A 20,525-nucleotide genomic window follows, 5' to 3' on the forward strand; every position below is an offset into this window, starting at 1 on the left:
CCAGTGGCACAGCGGCCAGCCCTGTGGGGAGCAATAGCAGCAGAGACAGGGGGCACAATTCAATGGGTTTAGCTTGACGACTCAGGAGTTAGGGTTTCCAATCTGTCTCTTATGATGCGGGCTGGCATAGGTCAAAAAGCTTTTTACAGTTAATTAGTTCCCTCATCTGTAAAACAGTCACAATAATTCTTAGTTTTACATCTCTCAGGTCATTTTATATACACATGTGACTTCAAGGCTAAAAAACCTTCAGTGGCTCCCTACTGCCCTTTAGAACAAAGAAGGCCAAGCTCCTTAGCTTGTGTTATACCACTTCCTTTCCAGCTTTATTTCCCATTTCTGTTCCACATGAGCTCTCTGCTCCAGGCCGACTGAAAATGCCATTATTTATTTCCATCTCTCTCCTTTTATCCACACCATCCTCCTTTATGGTCTGCCTGCCCCTCCATTTCCTCAGCCCCGACTTCTACCCATTTGTCACATTCTAACTCCTCTGCCCACTTTTCCTGCCCACCCTAGTGCCCCTCCTCTGAATACATGTCATTAGTGATTTGGTTTTGATTATATATTGGCTTGCGTTGTTAGTTAGGCAGGGGACTGCCATGGCAGCATATTGATTTAGTTTTAAAATGTAATATTATCTATGTTTTACTGATTTAAAATTTTTATTTTGTTAAATATTATAAGGAATGATCAAACAACAGAAAACACTTGGGCCCACTTGCGAATGTTGTGAGCAGTCAGCCCGTTTGACGCCCCTGGTGTGAAGAAATCTGTCCCTATCAATGCAGGTCAGCATTCTCTCTGTAACTTGGAGTGTTAGAGCAGAGGTCACAGATCCCTAAGTGGTCTATGGAGGGATTTCAGGGTCTGTGAACTTGGAGAGAAAAAAAAAATCTACCTTTTCACTAACCTCTAAGTGAAATTTAGCATTTCCTAAAATTATTTAAAAGCATTATTCTACAAATGGATCCGTAGACTTTGCTGGCCTGCCAAAGTGCTCCATGACACAAAACAGAACCCTAGTCTTAGAAAGGTGTCCAGAGCACTGATATCTTAAGTGATGTGCTCAGTGGTGCTGAGTCTGTGTATATCTGAGGCAGGATTGGAACTCATGTCTTCCACATTCCAAGGCCAGCTCTCTGTCCATTATATTACACTGCCTCTCTCTTTTACATAGCTAATAGTCAATTCTGCAAGTATTTATTATGTACCTACTATGTGCAAGGAATGGATGGGTTTTGATCTACTTTAGTGAGAACCCTTGAATCTAAGAGATCACAGCTCTATTTGAGTGTAAGGGTACCATGCTAGGGTTATAAAGTAAAAAATAAGATGGTCTGGATCCTCAGGGAGATTACTATTTATTGGGCAAAACAGCATGTACACATCAGTACATAGAATATATATATATATATATATATATATATACACACACATATATAATTACAAGATAATTTTGGGAGAGGGAGGAGGGACTAAGCATCAAGAAGGTAAGAAGGCACTCATGGAGGAGGTGGTGATTGAGCTAAGTTTTTTTTAAATTAATTATTTATTTATTTATTCAGTTAGTTACTTTATTTTATCTTATTTTATTTTATTTATTTATTTATTTAATTTATTTTTTGAGCTAAGTTTTGAAAGAAACTTGTTCATTTCTTTCAGTTGTGTCTGACTCTTTGTGACCCTATTTAGAGTATTTCTGGAAAAGACACTGGAATTCTTTGCCATGTGCTTCTCCAGCTCATTTTATAGATGAGGAAACTGAGGCAAACAGGGTTAAGTGACTTGCCCAGGGTCACACAGCTAGGAAGTGTCTGAGACCAGCTTTGAACTCAGGAAGACTCACCTTCCTGACTCCAGGTCTGACACACTCTCTACTGCACCACCTAATTGCCCCTTTGAAAGAAACTAGGGATTCTAATAATGATGATGATGATAATAATAATAATAATAATTAGAACATAAATGCTTTACAAATATGACTTCATTTGATACTTACAACAACCCTGTGAAGTTGGTACTATTGATTATCCCCATTTTACAGATGGAAACGGAGGCAAAAAAGTTAAGTGATTTGCCCAGGGTCACACAACTAGTGTTTAAAGCTGGATTTGAACTCAGGACTTCCTGACTCCAGAACAGGAGTTTTACCCACTGTGCTTCCTAGCTTCTGAGGCAGAGGTGAGGAGGGAGTGCATTCCAGGCACAGAGTCAGGTAATAAACATTTATTAAGTGTCTACTGTATGCCAGGCACTTTGCTAAAAGCTTGAGATACAAAGAAAGGCAAAGGTCAGCCCCTGCCCTCAGAGAGCTCATGATCTAATGAGAGAGAAAACAAGCAAACACATGTATAAATAAGCTATAAATGCTTTAGACAGTAGATGCAATGAAGTATGGGAGGAAGCAAGAAGGCCAGGTTGGTTGAACTACTTACTGTGTGCATGAAGGGATGAAGGGGTCCTTTCTACCATAGAAAAATCACTGCCCCTCACTTATTTGTGTGTGTGTATGTGTGTGTGTGTGTGTGTGTGTGTATCTGTGTCTGTGTCTTTTCTTTCTCTGGGGTGTGTGAATGTCAGAGCCTTCAGTGAATGCAACACAGGATGAACCCAGGACACCAAGCCCCAGAGAAACTTGACACTCCAAGCTCCTGAAACTTGGGGATGGATCCCCCAAAGTTGAACATGAGGACGAAGACAGGACCATTAGTGTGCCTGAATGGGGTCAGAAGGGGCACTTTTTTTTCTTTCAGTGGCTGCTCCCAGAATACCAGGAGGCCACCTTCCCATCATAACAAGCTGTTGTCATGGATGTGATTGACAGCATAGAACAGGAATGATATCATGGGAGAAGGGAGAAGGAGCCTGGGATATGAGCCATCAGGGATCCTGTGGGTGCCAAGAGGCTGCCACTCTGAATTTAGAGTGTCCCAGGCATAGCATACTATGCATCCTCTCAGCCTGAGCTTTTCTTGCCTGAATATGGAAGCTGATCTAAAAAAGAGTCTCTGGGAAGGAATGGCCCTGTGCTTGGTACATAGTAGGCACTTAATAAATGTTTATTAGTTGATTCTTTCAAACAGGCACCGGGGATCTTATCTCCATGGGCACTCCATATCTCTGTTTGTTTGTTTGTTTGTTTTTTTGCGGGGGCAATGAGGGTTAAGTGACTTGCCCAGGGTCACACAAGCTAGTGTCAAGTGTCTGAGGCCAGATTTGAACTCAGGTCCTCCTGAATCCAGGGCCGGTGCTTTATCCACTGTGCCACCTAGCTGCCCCCACTCCATACCTACGTATCATTTTCAGATGCTTTTTCTTTTCTTTTCTTTTTTTTTGTCGGGGCAATGGGGATTAAGTGACTTGCCTACAGTCACACAGCTAGTAAGTGTCAAGTGCCTGAGGTTGGATTTGAACTCAGGTACTCCTGAATCCAGGGCCAGTGCTTTATCCACTGAGCCACCTAGCTGCCCCCAGATGCTTTTTCTAACCCTTGCCAAAGTTCCTGGCATTCTCTGACTGGAGGTCTAATAAGGTGCTGCTTTTTTTTAAAATTTTGGGCCTGGCAATGAGGGTTAATTTTTTTTGTTTGTTTTTGTTTGTTTTTGTTTGTTTTTGTTTGTTTTTTTGCAGGGTGATGAGGGTTAAGTGACTTGCCCAGGGTCACACAGCTAGTAAGTGTCAAGTGTCTGAGGCCAGATTTGAACTCAGGTACTCCTGAATTCAAGGCTGGTGTTTTACCACTGCGCCATCTAGCTGCCCTCAATGAGGGTTAATTTACTTGCCCAGGGTCACACAGCTAGTAAGTGTCAAGTGTCTGAAGTCCAGATTTGAACCCAGGGCAGGAGCTTTATCCACTGCACCACCTAGCTGCCCTGGATTTAAGTTTTAAAATATGTTATCTAGGTTTTATTGGATTTTTATTTATTTTGTTAAATATTTTCCAATGACATTTAAATCTGGTTTAACTACACTGAAGTGTTGTGGACAGTGTGTTTGACACTTCTGTAATCATTTCAAATAGGAGGAAACTGAGTCCTCAGAGAAGGGAAGTAACTTATTCAAGGTCGTTGAGAAAAGCTCATTTAATGGTGTTTTTTTAACCACACCTGTGATTTTGTGGGTGTGGCTCTCCACAAATTTGGGCATCTTCTGTCAATTTATAGTCTTAGAGAGTTGCCTGAGGGCAATAAATGAGCCTAAGCCAGTGCTAAATGATGGGGATACCAAGAAAAGGCTCTCATTGTCTAATGGGGGAGACAGTATACAAAAAAGCTTTGTCCAAACAAGGTACATACAGGATAAGCTGGAGGTAATCAACAAAGGGAAAGTGCTGGCACTCAGGAGGATGGAGAAAGGCTTCCTGTAGAAGTTGGGATTTTATCTGGGACATGAAGAAAGCCAGGGAGTTATAAGTGACTTGCCCAGGGTCATACAGCCAATTGTTATTAGAGAAGGGACTTGAACTCAGGCCTTCCTGACTCAAATGCCATATTCCTATAAGCTATGTCATACTACCTCTCAAAGTTCATTTAATTCTTGTGAAAATTGAGACTGAGCTGAGGCAGGAGACAAATGGAGCCCAAATCTCATAGACTGATAGATTGTTAGAGTCGGACACTGTTAGACTTTAGATACAATCTTGTCCAACTCTCTCGTTTTACAGAAGGGAAAACTGAGGCCCAGGTCTTCTTACTCTGAACCCAATGCTCTTTCCACTGGTGTATTTAAATTTGGCTTTCTTATATATGGCTGGGCCTCACTCGGGGGCACTGGCCCTTCCCAGACCTAAAGGCTCATTATTCAGGATGAGCAGCTGAGCTGGAAGCCTTTGATCCTTTCCTAGTGTCCTCTGACCCCAAGCTCACCCACTCCAGGGACAAGAGTCTAGCAGCTTCCTCCAGGGCAAGCCAGACCTGAGTCTGTCCCAGCCTGTGGGGGGAAGGCTCAGGGAAGGGGGGAAAGGGAGGGGCTCTGAGGAAGAGTGTGTACACCCCCTCACCCTCATCTTCCCTCTCTCAATTTGTAGATTGCCATGAATTATTTATTTATGGATTATGATGTAGCCTTTACTGATACTGAGGGGACCAGGTTGAGAGGGCTGGAACCAGTCCTCAGCTCTTCTCCTTACTCCTAGGCCTAAACCAGCTGGGGCCTTCATCCTCCTTTCTTCTCTCCCTCCTTCCCTCCCTCCCTCCTGAACCTGGGGAATCACACAAGACTGAATCAGAGCTGAGCCCTATGCCTGCAATCAGCACCCCAATTCTTCCACTCTCTTCTTCTGGTTCCTCCAAAATGACACAGGTCTTCTTCACTTCATGCCATAATTCTTATTCCCAGAAAACTTGTCTGTAAATCCAATTTTATTGTCTTTTTTCTTTCTGGTGAGGCAATTGGGGTTAAGTGACTTGCCCAGGGTCACACAGCTAGTAAGTGCTAAGTGTCTAAGGCTGGATTTGAACTCAGGTCCTCCTAACTCTAGGGCTGGTGCTCTATCCACTGTGCCACCTAGCTGCCCCTGCAAATCCAATTTTAGCAAACTGGATCATATCTTGAATGAACAGGGAGAGGTTGTTACTTAAAGAAACTGCAGTAGATCTTTCACAAAGCAAAAATTCCCTCTCTATTGTAAACAGGGAGTCAGAATGCTGGCTTTGGGGGTTAGAAAGACCTAGGTTTGAGGTAGCTAGGTGGTACAGTGGATAGAGCACCGGCCCTGGAGTCAGGAGGACTTGAGTTCAAATCCGGCCTCAGACACTTGACACTCACTAGCTGTGTGACCCTGGGCAAGTCACTTAACCCTCACTGCCCCGGGGGAAAAAAAGTAAGAGAGAACTAGGTTCAAATCCTGCCTGTGTGATACTGGGCAAGTCAATTAGCCTGTCTGCCTCAGTTTCCTCATCTGTAAAATGGGAATAATGATAGCACCCACCTCATAGGGTTGTTGTAAGGATCAAATGATATAGTTCAGCAGATGACCAGCTATGCTGAAAAGCAGGTGGAGGGCAGGATCAGAGGTTTCTAGCCAACAATAGAGTATTGAACGAGGGAAATGGGTTAGTTTAGGGATCAGTGCCCTGAGTCCTGAGTTCTTCTCACTAGCTGGCCATGGACTCTTCAGGAAGCCATAAATGGAAAAGTAGAGGGGGGAAGCTTGCTGGATTCTAAGATTCTAATGCCAAATTGCCAGTTAGTAATTAATGGGGAGGTTTATGTGCGAGCACTGGTGTTCTGGGAATTTCTGAGTTTGTGGCATTCTTATAGACTGGTTTGGGAGGTGCCACAGGCATGAAACTTGTGTAAGAGTTGGTTTTTTGTTTTTTTTTGTGAGGCAATTGGGGTTAAGTGACTTGCCCAGGGTCACACAGCTAGTAAGTGTTAAGTGTCTGAGGCTGGATCCAAACTCAGGTCCTCCTGACTCCAGGGCCGGTGCTCTATCCACTGCGCCACCTAGCTGCTCCCAAGAGTTATTTTTTATAAATTTCATTATTCTTTTTTTTGTGTGTGGTTTTTTTTTCTTGTTTTGTTTTGTTTTGTTTTTTTGGTGGGGCAATGAGGGTTAAGTGACTTGCCCAGGGTCACACAGCTAGTAAGTGTCAAATGTCTGAGACCAAATTTGAACTCAGGTCTCCCTGAATTCAGGGCCGGTGCTTTATCCACTGGGCCACCTAGCTGCCCCCTAAATTTCACTATTCTTTTGCAAAGAGGTATATTTAGTCAAACTGTACTCGTATGGTTAGCTCCTCTGTTTGGTATTTAAAGCCCATTGCAGTCTAGCTCCAGTCTCTTTTTCTAGACCAGTAACATATTTCTCTCCCTCACATACTCTATGCTTTAGCCAAACCAACAGACTTGCTGGTCTCTGAACACTACATTTCCTCTGCTGCCTGCATGCCTTTGCTTATGCTACCCCCCCTCCCCTTCCCACCCCAAGCCTGGAATTCACTCCCTCCTCCCCTAGGCCTTCAAGGCTCTGCTCTGGGGCCTCTTGCTTTAAGAGATGTTTCCTGATTTCCCTAGAGGGTAGTGCCCTTCCCCCCTCTCTTTGTATTTATTCTGTGTACATTCTGTATTTATTCATCTGTGAACATACTGCGTCCCCCTAGTAGAATATAAGCTTCTGAGCTTGACTGTTTTCACCTCTGGATTTGCTTCCCCAGCTCGGCCCAGAGTAGACGCTTGATAAATGCTGTTGATTGACTGATGTGTTTAAGGGCCATTGAACCACAGCAGGAAAGGAGAAGGATGGAGTTTGCAGGTGACTAGGGGGCTGAGCCAAGTGTTTCAGCAGATAAATCCCTACAGATGACCTCTGACTTAACAAGACAAGCACTGTCACCCACTAACAGTTTGCATCTGATATCAGGTCCTTCCAGGTCTAAAAGCCTATGAATAGAGGAAATAAGATTAGTTTGGCATGATTTGTTCTTAGTTAAACCATGCTGGCTTTTTACAATCATTGCTCAGGGCAGCTAGATGGCACAGTGGATAAAGCACAGGCCCTGGATTCAGGAGGACCTGAGTTCAAATCCGGCCTCAGACACTTGACATTAGCTGTGTGACCTTGGGCAAGTCACTTAACCCTCATTGCCCTGCCAAAAACCCCCCCCAAAAACATGGCTCCCTTTTCTGGGTAAGCAATATCTGACTTGGGCAACAGTGTCCCTGGTGGCTAAAATGGATGAAGGTCTGATAAGAGGTATAGACAAAGAATTCGAAGGAGGGAGACATCAATACCTAAGCATTAATTGGTGACAGAGAGGACAGAGTGCCCGGTCTGAAGTCAGGAAGGTTCTTCTTCCTGAGTTCAAATCTGGCCTCCAACATTTAATAGCAGTGTAACCCTGGGCAAGTCACTTAACCACGTCTGTCTCAATTTCCTCATCTGTAAAATGAACTTCAGAAAGAAAGGGCAAACCACCCCAGTATCTTTGCCAAGAAAACCCCAAATAGGTTCATGAAGAGTCAGACACAACTGAAACAAATGAACAACAAATGAATTAACTAAATTTAAGTAGAAAATACAGTCACAAGGAAATAGTCTTAATTGGTTGTGCCCTTCGGTGTAGGAAGTGAAGGAGCCCAGATAGCTGGAATGAATATAATGATCTGGGTGAGCAGGAGGAAGGGTGACCTGACTGAAAGGGGCAAAGGGAACACTAAGAGCAAGCCTGAGAGGTGCCAAAACCAAGCTCCACGCATCTGTCCGGTGCCAGATGACTGAACTCTAAGGATCCAGGGATAGTATATATGGCTTCCTCTCTCTCTTTGTTAGACCCTTCACTGTGCCTCCATTCCCCATCTTTACTCTCCTATTCCCCACCCCCAAAAGGGATATTTCATAGTTTTTTTTAATAATTCTCTAGGCCTCAGGGGTTTGGGATAACACACTAGGAGGTCTTAAAACCAAGCTTACTTGCCTCACCCTCATCAGAACGACCTTCCCTGAGTTTCATTTCTCATCAGTTGCTCTACAGGTTGGGATGGGGGCCCTGTTGCACTACCACCGGCACTGCTACCTAAATGCTATTCTATCAGGTTTCATCAGGAGTGGGCAAGCCTTTCCCTGTGGGTTAGCTCTATCTCCTCCATATAAAATGACATTTATGATCATAGAGGGGCCTCAGAAGACATCTAGACGAACCCTCTTATTTTACAGATGGGGGCACTGTGGCTGAGATATTAAAAAGTAGAATTAGGATTTAAACCTGGGTTCCTGGACTTTGAAACCAATAATCCTTTGTATGCTCAGACAATATACCAGATGGAAACATTCTTAATACCAAGATGAAAACTTAATTTCAATCATGGAGATAAGCATGTGCCCACATGTTATGGGCCTAAGAGTCACTAAAAGGAAGGCTTGTTCTTTCTTAATTCCTTTTCATTTTTCATGGGGAGACACAAGAGGGACTGGAAGCTGTGATTTTAGGAGCCTAAAGAATTCTCAGGTACAGAGTTCCTCCTTCTGTCAATGCCAACTGGAGCTGTCTCTGCAGCTAATACTCTTAGAGCTGCCTACACCACTGAGAAAGTACTCAAAGGGTCACAAAGCCAGTGGGAGTCAGAGGTTAAGACTTGAGCCCAGTGCTTCTTGGCCTTGAGGCCAACTCTCTATCTATCCATACCATACTCCCTCCTACTTTTCCATAATCATGAGGGTCTATGTGGGTGTTAAGTTGTTTCAGTACTGTCCAACTCTTCATGACCCCATTTGGGTTTTTCTTGGCAAAGATACTAGAGTGGCTTGCCATTTCCTTCTTCAGCTTATTTTGCAGATGAGGAAACTGAGGCAAACGGGGTTAAGTGACTTGCCCAGGGTCACACAGTTAGTATCTGAAGTCAGATTTGAACTCAGGTCTTCTTTATTCCAGGCCTGGCACTCTATCCACTGCACCGCCTAGCTGCCTTTCATGAGAGTATTGCTCCAGACAAATTCTCTGTGTTTCACCCCTAGACAAATGTTTGCTTTCTTGACCTTTGGGCAGCTGCTCCTTCCTCATCTTCTCTCTCAGAATTCCTAGCTTCTTTTGAGGCTCTGTTTCAGGTGTCATCTAACACTGGGAAACCATTCCTGATCCTCCTCAAATTATCTCATCGTTATCTGTGTGGATCTTATATCTGCCCTAGGAACCTATAAGCTCTATAAGGGCCTGCGTGTTTAGTTTTTGTCTTTGTAGGCCTGGGGGCCTTGTACACAGTAGGTATTTAATTGATGTTTGTTGAAATGATCCAGTGAGATGGAGAACCTTGAATTGCACAGGGTATGGACTGGCCAGGGAAAGAGTGGAGTGTGTAAAGATAGTGCCCCCCATAGAGGCCAAATAACCACTACAGAGATTGAATTCAGATTTTGGCTCAGGACAATAGGTAAATAAACAGTGTGATATAGAGGAATAGGAGAGAGCTAGGTAGCTCAGTGGATAGAGTGATGGCTCTGCAGTCAGGAAAACTTGAGTTCAAATCTGTCCTTAGACAATTAATAGCTGTGTGACCCTGGTCAAGTCACTTAACCTCTGCCTTAATCCATTAGAGAAGGAAATGGCAAACCACTCCAGTATCTTTCTTTCTTTCTTTTTTTTTTTTTAGTGAGGCAATCGGGGTTGTGACTTGCCCAGGGTCACACAGCTAGTAAGTGTCAAGTGTCTGAGGCCGGATTTGAACTCAGGTCCTCCTGAATCCAGGGTGGGTGCTTTATCCACTGTGCCCACCTAGCTGCCCCCAGGTAAGTATCATTAAGAAAATAGTCTTGACCTTGCCAATGCCATGAAAGGGCACCAGGGGGCCTTGAACCACACTTTGAGCACCACAACCCTAGGACAATCTGAAGCCCATGGGAGGGGCATCGGTCTTTGTACTCCTTGCCTTGGGAGTCAGGGATCCAGACACAATCCTCTGCCCAAACTGCTTATGGGTTTGTCGGGGAAGCTTTCCCTATCCACTCCAGCCCTGTTAATATTCTCTTTCTTCTCAACTCTGACACATAATTTAAGCACTTAGAGTTATAAGATCATAGAATTTAGAATTGGAAAGAGAACCTGGAGATCAATTAGTCTAGCCTGTATGGCACCAGGAGACTGAGGACAGAAAAATTGGGTTACCTCAGGAAACAAATGGGCAGGGTTGGTCCCCAGTAAAACTGTGAAGTGGCCCAAGTCTGACTTCCATGTCCTCATATTTTCCTTTTCACTTTCCTTCTACTCCCCATAGCTTCTCATTCCCCCCTTCTCCCATTTGACAGCTATTTATTTTCTCTACACAAAAGAAATGTTTCACACTAAAGACTCACAAGCTTTTAATGATAAAGACTTAAGTAACTATGATAACTACTGTAATATGTCCTATTACTTTCTCTCACCCTCCTATTCCTAGGTACCCAGTATTCCAGTCCCTGTCCCTCTCTCCTCCCTCTCTATGAAAATCTGATTTCAATGTCCCTGGTGGACATGTGTGGAGTGAAATCTGATAAGTTCATAAAATCATTTAGCCTAATGTTCTCCTTTCCAGGAGGCTTGCCTTTTAATAGAGGACAATCCCTTAACTGGAAGGAATGACTTTCTTTTTTTTTTTTTTTTTGCTAGTAAGTGTCAAGTGTCTGAGATCACATTTGAACTCAGATCTTCTGAATTCAGGTCAAGAATGACTTTCTTTCTTTTTTCTTTTTTTTTTTTTTTTAAAGTGAGGCAATTGGGGTTAAGTGACCTGCCCAAGGTCACACAGCCAGTAATTGTCAAGTGTCTGAGGCCGGATTTGAACTCAGGTCCTCCTGACTCCAGGGCCGGTGCTCTATCCACTGCACCACCTAGCTGCCCCCAGGAATGACTTTCTAATAGTGAAACCATAGAATCATAGACTCTCAAAGCTGGATGGGACCTTAGGGCTTCTCCTGACCAGCTTTCTGCCTGATCAATGAATCCCTTCTACAACAAGTCCAGCAGTGGTCACCCAGCAAGAGACTAAGTGACAATAACAATAACAAGGATTGATTAAAACGCAGCAAAATGTAGTAGAAAAAGCCAGGCTACCCGGGCATGAATCCTAGCACTAACTTTAACTAACTGTTTGCCCTTGGGGGCAAATTCCTTTACTTAACCCCTCTGAGCTTCAGTCTTTTCATGAGTAAAATGAAGAGATTGCATAGGATATCTCCACTCTCATGCTTGTTTTTCCTCTTCAGCACCACCAAGTGCCACTAATGAGCAGGTTAGCCCAAGCCCTGGGAGTGGAAGCACCCCCTAGATCACCAATCCTGCTTCCATCCCAGCTCCTCCCACCTCAGCCATTATCCTGGGAAGCAATCCCTGGGGAGATGTGATTGAGCAACTGTTCCTGTCACAGCTGCTGCAGACGTGGAACACTCTTAGTTCTTGCCACCAGACTTGGCATTGCAAAATGGTTCAACATCAGTAAAGGTATGATTCTATCAGTGGATAAAAGAGGAGGCATTCCTGTCTGCTTTGCTACAACACACTAAGGACAGAGGGACTTTTCCAACTGACTTGAGGTGAAACCATCCATGTACTGTCATTAGAAAGTGACCTCCAGGGGCAGCTAGGTGGCGCAGTGGATAGAGCACCAGCCCTGGAGTCAGGAGTACCTGAGTTCAAATCCAGCCTCAGACACTTAACACTTACTAGCTGTGTGACCCTGGGCAAGTCACTTAACCCCAATTGCCTCACTAAAAAAAAAAAAAGTGACCTCCAGAAGACAAGAAGTCTTACTTTTCAATTCCCATTTCCCCACACTTAGCACAGTATTTTGCATATAATAAGTGCTTAACAAAGGGGAAGCTAGTTAGTACAGTGGCTAGAGAGCTGGGCCCAGGAAGATAAGAGTTCAAATCTCACCTCAGACATTTACAGGCTGTGTGACCCTTTGTGAATCACAACCCCATTTGCCTCAATTTCTCATCTGTAAAATGGGGACAGACTGGAGAAGGAAAAGGCAAACCACTCCAGTATCTGCCAAGAAAACCCCATGGAGAGAATCTAAGGGTTCATATGGAGATGGACATGACTGAACAACAAACAGGTGCTTAGTAAATGCTTTTTCATTCGTTCACTCATAGGCTCTAGGATTCTAGAGATTGGTCAGGAGTGAAGGAGGCTACATATCTGCTGTCCCTTAAATCATTAGCCACAGGTGGTCACTTGGTTTGGCTGAACCCCTGACTGGGGATGTGGGAGTCCCAAAGGGCAGATAGCTGACCTTGTGTCTTGCTCTCCAAACCTGCACAAAGAGAATTTAGGATCATGAGATGACCTCAGAGGAATCAAGTGCTTCCAGGTGGATTTCAGAGGCACCTCCAGAGCTTGCATTCTGCACATTCTTTCTGTGTTTTCTCCTTTCATCTGGATAAATGATGTGATTCAAGAGAGGGCAGGCTGTGCCGTTCTGCAGTGGCAGGAGACATGGTGCCCCTGAGTCTGAGATCTTTGTAAGATGATGTTTCTCTGGCTAAGATCTAAATTTTTTATTTTTTTGGTGGATTGCTACAGATGTCCTTAGAAGTACCACTGCTTGATCTGGTCCTGACCAGTTCTTTAAGAAAAAAAAATAAACCCATAATCAAAAAGCCAACCAACTACTATCCTGAGACACAGGCATTGAGCACAGTGGCAGGCGTGATGGAGACAATCAATGCTGATGGATGATGGTCCCGACAGAAGTGTGCATGCTCACTACTGAGTAGGCATGGGAACCTTCTGTGTAAGGAGAGCCCAGCAACGGGCACCCATGGGAATTCAACGGAATTGAACAAACATTTAGCGGTGGAGTGGAAAGAGAGTTGAGTCAGGGGAGTAGATTTGAATTCTAGCTCTACTACTTATTCCCTCTATGCCCTTTGACACTAGATTTTAATACAATACAAACTGGATTAAGCTAAATGCATACAGGAGGAACAAAGAGAGTAGGGAAACTCCCAGAGCAGTGTGGGTAATGTGAGCTCCCTTCCAGCTGAAGGGGATGAGCTGGGATTCCTGGAAGAGGTGGACCTTGGGGTGGGCCAGGAATGAAGGGGAAGGATTTCAAAGATAGGAAAATGGGAGGGTAATAAACCCATTCCAAGGATAATAAGAATATTCAGAGGTAAGAAAGAACAGGACTGACTGGGAATGGTGGGAAGTCCAGTTTGACTAGACAGCCTTAGAGAACATTATGAGATAAAGCTAGAAAAGTGGGCTGAAGCCTGATTGCAGAAGGCCTTGAATGCCAGACAAAAAAAGCAATAGTTTATTCTAGATTATGGATTTAGAGCCGGAAGGAACCTTAAAGGTCACCAAGTCCAACTTCCTTTTACAGATGAAGAAATGGGGGCCTAGAGAGATTAAGTGACTTGCCTATGGTCCTATGGGTAGTGGATAGTGACTCAACAAATGGCCCAAAAGTCTGTTCTCTGAGCTAAAGGTTCATTGACACTGGGTGAGGGGCTGACTTTGGGTTCCCTCTTCCAGGGAAGAAGTATGTGCAGTTAATTGAGCATTTACCATGCTGCTCAGGTACCTCTGAGCTGTCTTGGGGAGGTTTCTGATGGCTTTTGAAATTTACACAGTGCTCAGCAAAGCCTTAAGTGATAGTTTTTTTTTTTTAAGATCTGCTTGCTAATAAGATAAATTCAAATGTGAACATGCTCTGATCCTTCAGCAACTTCTTCTCTGCCACAAAGCAGGGGTGGAGGGGGTGGAGGGGGGTAGGGGGAGGGAATCTATTAGAGCAGAAAGAGATTCCTAATAGGAACAGAGACCTATATGCAGGGCAAGAAAAGAAAGAACCATCGGAGCAGCTGGTCATCCCGGGTGAGTCCCAAAACAGGTCAGCCCTCTTCAAGTCCATCCCCAACTTAATAGTTCTCAAGTTGGAAGATAAGCCTCCGAGTGCATTCTGCATTAAAGCTGAGAGGCAATTTCTGAATCTGGAAGAGCTATCAATGAGAAGCAACCCAGACTGATGACCACAGTTATGACTGCATAAAGTAGGTATCGAATCAACATGTGGTGAATTAAATATGATTGTCTTCCTTCAGACCCATAGAATGCTGTCTGTTTTCACATTCATTATTTTATCTGAAGAGGCAGGAAATGAATGAATGAAAAAAACACACATTTACTTAGCTGGGAATATTATCTATATTTAAGACATGAGAAAATTCATGTTGACCATATGCTGAATGGATCAGAACCCCAGCACTGCTGGGGGAATCAGAAGACCTGTGTTCTAGGCTAGGTTGTGCTGTATGTTAACTGTGTGACATAGGGAAAATCACTTCTCTCTGTGCCTTAGTTTTCCCATATGCAAAAGGAAGAAAGGATTGGCTTGTAAATCTTTTATAGTGCTAAAATTCTATGACTCTGACTTGCCCAAGGTCAAATTTTGACCTTGGGGACAGTTAGATGGCATAGTAGATAGAGTGCCAGGCCTAGAGTCACAAAGATTCATCTTCCTGAGTTCAAATCTGGCCTCTAACACTTTTTTTTTTTTTGCAGGGCAATGGGGGTTAAGAGACTTGCCTAGGGTCACACAGCTAGTAAGTATCAAGTGTCTGCTGAAGTCAGATTTGAACTCAGGTACTCTTGAATCCAGGGCCAGTGCCTTATCCACTGTGCCACCTAGCTACCCCCTTGGCCTCTAACACTTAATAGCAGTATGACCTTGGGCAAGTCACTAAACACTGTTTGTCTCAGTTTCCTCATCTATAAAATGAGCTGGAGAAGGAAATGGCAAACACTCCAGTATCTCTGCCAAGAAAACTCCAAATGGGGTCAGAGAGTCAGATACAACTGAAACAACTAAACAACAACAGCAACAACAACACTTTGACAGGTGAGTGGCTGTGTCAGGACTAAGTCTCTGGATTCCTAGCCTGATGCACCACTGTTTTTCATTATAGGAAGAAGGCATTCACCTTTCAGGGTTTTTTTTGTTTTTTTTTTTTTAGTGAGGCAATTGGGGTTGACTTGCCCAGGGTCACACAGCTAGTGTTAAGTGTCTGAGGCCGGATTTGAACTCAGGTACTCCTGACTCCAGGGCTGGTGCTCTATCCACTGCACCACCTAGCTGCCCCCACCTTTTAGTTTTAATGGACAAAACCTAATTCTGGGGCAAAAGAGAAACCATAGAGACACATACTACTAACAAAACCAATGGCCAAGCCAATCCCTAGAAATAAATGACTGGGCAGCCAAGGAATAAAGGTAGTGGTGTGAGTTTTAAAGTTACATTTAGTCAAAGACCACCTGACCTTGTCTTAAATTATGACATGGTCTCCTGGACACCCCTTAGCTCAGGCCTTCCCTTTGGGCAGAGTCTTGTGGGGGCTGCTTGGTTTTCATTTAGAAAAGATTTAACACCTTTTCTAAAACTGAGGCTCCCTCAAATACTGGGGGAAGATAAGGGAAGTACAGTGTGTCCAGGCATTGACACTGCTGCCACTTGAAGTTTCCATATTAATAACCCAGATCTACCCTCTAAGACATATTAGCCCAGAAAGCATAAGGCATGTGGTCAGCTAGTTTCACCAGGATTTGGTGAGCTTGGTAATTTTGGGGCTTTATTCTGATCATCAATCTATAAAGTGACAGTGGCACAGAATGATAAACTAACATATCTCACACTTTAAGGTTTATATAACACTTGACATATGTTCTCACACTGAAATCTTTCAACCACCCATCAGGATAATAATTAGAAGTATTATTAGTCCCCATTTTACAGATGAAAAAACTGAGGCTGAGAAGAATTAACTTGCCCAGGGACACATAAGTAAGTGTGTGAGGTGGGATTCCAACCCATCTTCCTGATTCCAAGTCCAGTGTTCTTTCCATTACGCCATGTGAACAAATTGACCTCCTCATGACCCCCGCACTGATGAATGATGGTCTTTTTTGCCCTATTTTTACCTTCAGACTCAAGCAAAACCCATCGTTCCAAGGAGGCAGCATGGCACATTGTGATGGGTTCCCCCAGGCACCCTGTATCTCTGGCCTGAGATCTCACTGAGACCAATAATGTGCTGTGGGAGCTGGGGCCAAGGACCTAATGTTCTCTCAAAAATGAGGACAGGAAAACCAGCCTCACCACGGGGAAGTTCTGAGCCCCTGGGGTGTCAGGGTCACACAAAGCCTCTTCTAAGAGCAGATGCACACAATTTAAACCCCACCCCTCCATTGGGAGATAGAGACAAGAGCTTAAAGAAAAACCAAACCCTTCTCCAAGAGGCACACAGGGAGTCCAAACTTCCTAACCCTGCTATGCCAAGCCTTCCTTCATATGACTTGTGAGAGCAACCAGCCAGGAGTCAGGAGATCTGGGTGGGAAGTGCTAGCTCTGCTAATTAGACAAGCCACTTCTTTCTAGGCCTCTGTTTCTCATCTGTAATAGGCTGCCTCAGAGGCTCAATATAGAACGTGAAAGATAAATTAAAAACATCAACTAGAAGGTGCTATTTATTACTATTACTAATGTCGTTGTTGTTGTTCTTGTTGAGGGGACCATAGAAGAGGCAGAAGCTGAGATCTCCAGTCCATGAATTTGGCAGATCAGAACACCTCCTGGCCATGTCCCTGGCTCCCCTCTTCTGCTTGGCAAAGCTAATTTTATCCAAGAAAACAAGTGAGAAATAAGCTTACCAGGACCATGTAGCTGTCTAAAGTCTCCGGAGTCTGAAGGGAAAAAAAACCCAAACCCTTATGCAAGGATATAGGATGTCCCAAAATTTTTAGTGCAGTTTTAAGCTTTGATAGCTTCAAGAAAGAGTTAGGGAAGAAATCTGGAGACTTTCATCTCTAAGAGCTTAAAACAGTAACCTAAGACTTTTAGAATACTCTGTATAGTGGGGTTTTTTTGTTCATTTTTTTTTGTGGGGCAATGAAGGTTAAGTGACTTGCCCAGGGTCACACAGCTAGTAAGTGTCAAGTGTCTGAGGCCAGATTTGAACTCAGGTATTCTGGAATCCAGGACCAGTACTTTATCCACTACACCACCTAGCTGCCCCCCTTTTTTGTTCATTTTTAAGGCATTTATTTCTTCCTCCTCCCACATCCTCCTCATGGGAAGGATACAGAAGGGAAAGGGAAACAAAACCTTTATAACAAATAGGTGGCAGGGAGGCACAGTGGATAGAACACTGGTCCTGGAGACAGAAAGACCTGAGTTCAAATCTGGCCTCACTCACTCACCAGCTGTGTGATCTTGGGCAAGTCACTTAATCTCTGCCTGTCTCAGTTTTCTCATCTGTAAAATGGGGATAATAGCACCTACCTCCTAGGGTTGTTGTGAGGATCAAATGAGATAATAATTACAAAGCACTTAGCACAGTACCTGGCAAGGGATAGTGTTATAGAAATGTTAGCTATTGTTGTTACTATTAACATTATTATTTTGTTTTGTTTTGTTTTGTTTTTTTAGTGAGGAAATTGGGGTTAAGCGACTTGCCCAGGGTCACACAGCTTGTAAGTGTTAAGTGTCTGAGGCCAGATTTGAACTCAGATACTCCTGAATCCAGGGCCAGTGCTCTATCCACTGCGCCATCTAGCTGCCCCTACTATTAACATTATTATTGTTGTTATTGTTATAGTCAAGCAAAACAAACTCTCTTATTCGTCATGTCTGAGAGCATGCATCTTACTTTGCCTATTTTTCCATCTCCTCACCATTTTTTCCCTTTTTTTTGGCAGGGCAATGAGGGTTAAATGATTTGCCCAGGGTCACACAGCTAGTCAGTGTCAAGTGTCTCAGGCTGGATTTGAACTCAGGTCCTCCTGAATACAGGGCCAGTGCTTTATCCACTGTGCCACCTAGCTGCCCCCTCCTCACCGTTTTCAAAAGGAAGCTCCCTGTCCATTATCGCATTTGGTTCTCAGAACAATCTTATGGGATAGGTAGGTCAGGGATTATGATTCTCATCTAACAAGTGAGGAAACTGAGTCTCAGAAGGATTAAAGCAGTTACCCTGCTTGTTAAGTGCTGAAACTCAGACCAGAACCTAGAACACCTGAATCCTAGGCTAGGCTATTGCCCCAGTGCCACACTGCCTTCCTATTGAAACAGTTTTATTTTGATCAGACCTGAGATACAATGAAGCTAGCACATGCCGGAGACAAGAATGGTAGAAACTCTCTTGGCCTTTGTGCTTGGTGAGAGCTGATTGGGGACTGATAATCTGGAGTTGGTGTCCCAAGGAAATGAGAAAGAGGAGAAAGCATTAAAAGGCAGCAAGAGGAAAGCAGATGAATGTGTGTGTGTGTGTGTGTGTGTGTGTGTGTGTGTGTGTGTGTATATGTGTGAGAGAGAGAGAGAGAGAGCGAGCGCGAGAGCGAGAGCGCGCACTCGGACAGTATTCCTGCAGAGTATGCTACCGGTTTGGACAGATGACCTGGCCACATAGGAAGAAAGGGATTTATAAAGGACCCAGGTACAGTTAAGGAAGTTACAAGATCTGAAGTAGATTACACTTGTGTAGGAGCCCAAGCCCTTTCAGGTGGCCTTGGTTCTTATAGGGAAGAGGGGATGGCCTCCCACTCCATATGACCTTCCTTCTCAACCAAACTCCCCATTTAGAGAACTAGTAGGACTCTGGGTCCTAGTCCTTGAGATCCTCCAACTGAAGGTGGATAGGGGATTCAAATGTCCTGAGTATTGGAGACTGTATTGGCATGGGGGCAAGGGTAAGGAAGAGCCAGCCTTTGGCAAAGAACCCTGGAGAATAAATGGCACATAACCCAACAGGACGAGAACTGGGTGGAGAGCTCCCTGGGATCTTGGGCAAATGTCTACCCCTCTCTGGGCTTCAGTCATCTAGAATAATCTCTCAGGTCCCTTCTAGCTCAGATGTATCTACCTGAGGAACCCTGAAAGCTCCCTTGCCATTCCTCAGGGGCTGAGTATTCAGCTTGAGGATGAGTCTGTGCCCAACTCTTTAGTTCCTCTCCATTTCTTCTCATCCCCTGGCCAGGAAGTTGAGCCCCCCCCCCTTTTTTTTTTTGCGGGGCAATGGGGGTTAAGTGACTTGCCCAGGGTCACACAGCTAGTAAGTGTCAAGTGTCTGAGGCTGGATTTGAACTCAGGTACTCCTGAATCCAAGGCCGATGCTTTATCCACTGCGCCACCTAGCTGCCCCGTTGAGCCCCATTTTTGAAGGGTAGTTCAAAGAACAGGAAGAGTTCATTCATTCAGCTGCAACAAGACCTTGAGCATCTCAGAGGACAAGAACCATGCTACTTTTAATCTTTGTATTCCAAGTGCCATGCACATAGTAGGTATTTAAAAACACCTTGTTGAACTGAATTTGATCACTTTGGTGAAAAGGTTTGTCAGGGGATTCTGTTTAATACGAGGGTATAGGATGACCTGGGGGTTTCATTCTATAGATTCATAGGAAGAGACTTTGGAAATCATCTCATCCTGAGCTTATATATTTTGATAACTGTGTTTCATTCTGTAATCCTCTATATTTTATTCTAAGCACTTAAGAACATTATTCTGATAAGAGGTTCATAGGCTTCACTAGACTGTCATGACACATAAAAAGATTGAGAAACCCTTTATTTTATAGATGAAGAAACTGATTCCCAGAGAGTGACTTGCTGCTAGTTACTGGTATAAGCAAGACTTGAGCCTATGTTTACTGACCCCACATCCAAGTCCTTCTAATTGTCTAGCCTTCTAGGACTAATGGTAAGAAAAGAACACCGAGCCATCAGTTCCCTCTTGTTCAGATAGCTACCTGCCTGAGAATTAGGTTGCCTGGACCACATGATCTCTTGAGATTCCTTTTGGTCCAGAACAGCCTGCTCTTTTGGTATGATTTCATAGGGTCCATGAAGTTTGCATTAAGGGTCCCTGATGTTCTGGGATGAAAGGGATGAGCTTCACAATTTTAGCATTATAATATATCAGAAAGGAGCCCAGAAATTATCTTGCACAAACCTTCCTTTTATAGATGAGGCAGCTGAGGCCAGAGAAGAGAAGTGATTTGCCTGAGGTCACACAGTGAGCTATGATCAGAGCAAGTACCAGAACCCAGGTCC

The 20,525-nt window shown here is 44.0% G+C and overlaps 1 protein-coding gene across 6 annotated transcripts in view; it reads right to left on the reverse strand.

Moving 5' to 3' along the window:
• The window catches only part of MAPK4 (mitogen-activated protein kinase 4), a 229,399-nt gene that overhangs the window by 46,167 nt on the left and 162,707 nt on the right, over positions 1-20,525 (reverse strand). The window lies entirely within an intron of this gene.

Source organism: Dromiciops gliroides, chromosome 1 (assembly GCF_019393635.1).
Source record: "Dromiciops gliroides isolate mDroGli1 chromosome 1, mDroGli1.pri, whole genome shotgun sequence".
In the NCBI taxonomy this organism is placed as follows: Eukaryota; Metazoa; Chordata; class Mammalia; order Microbiotheria; family Microbiotheriidae; genus Dromiciops; species Dromiciops gliroides.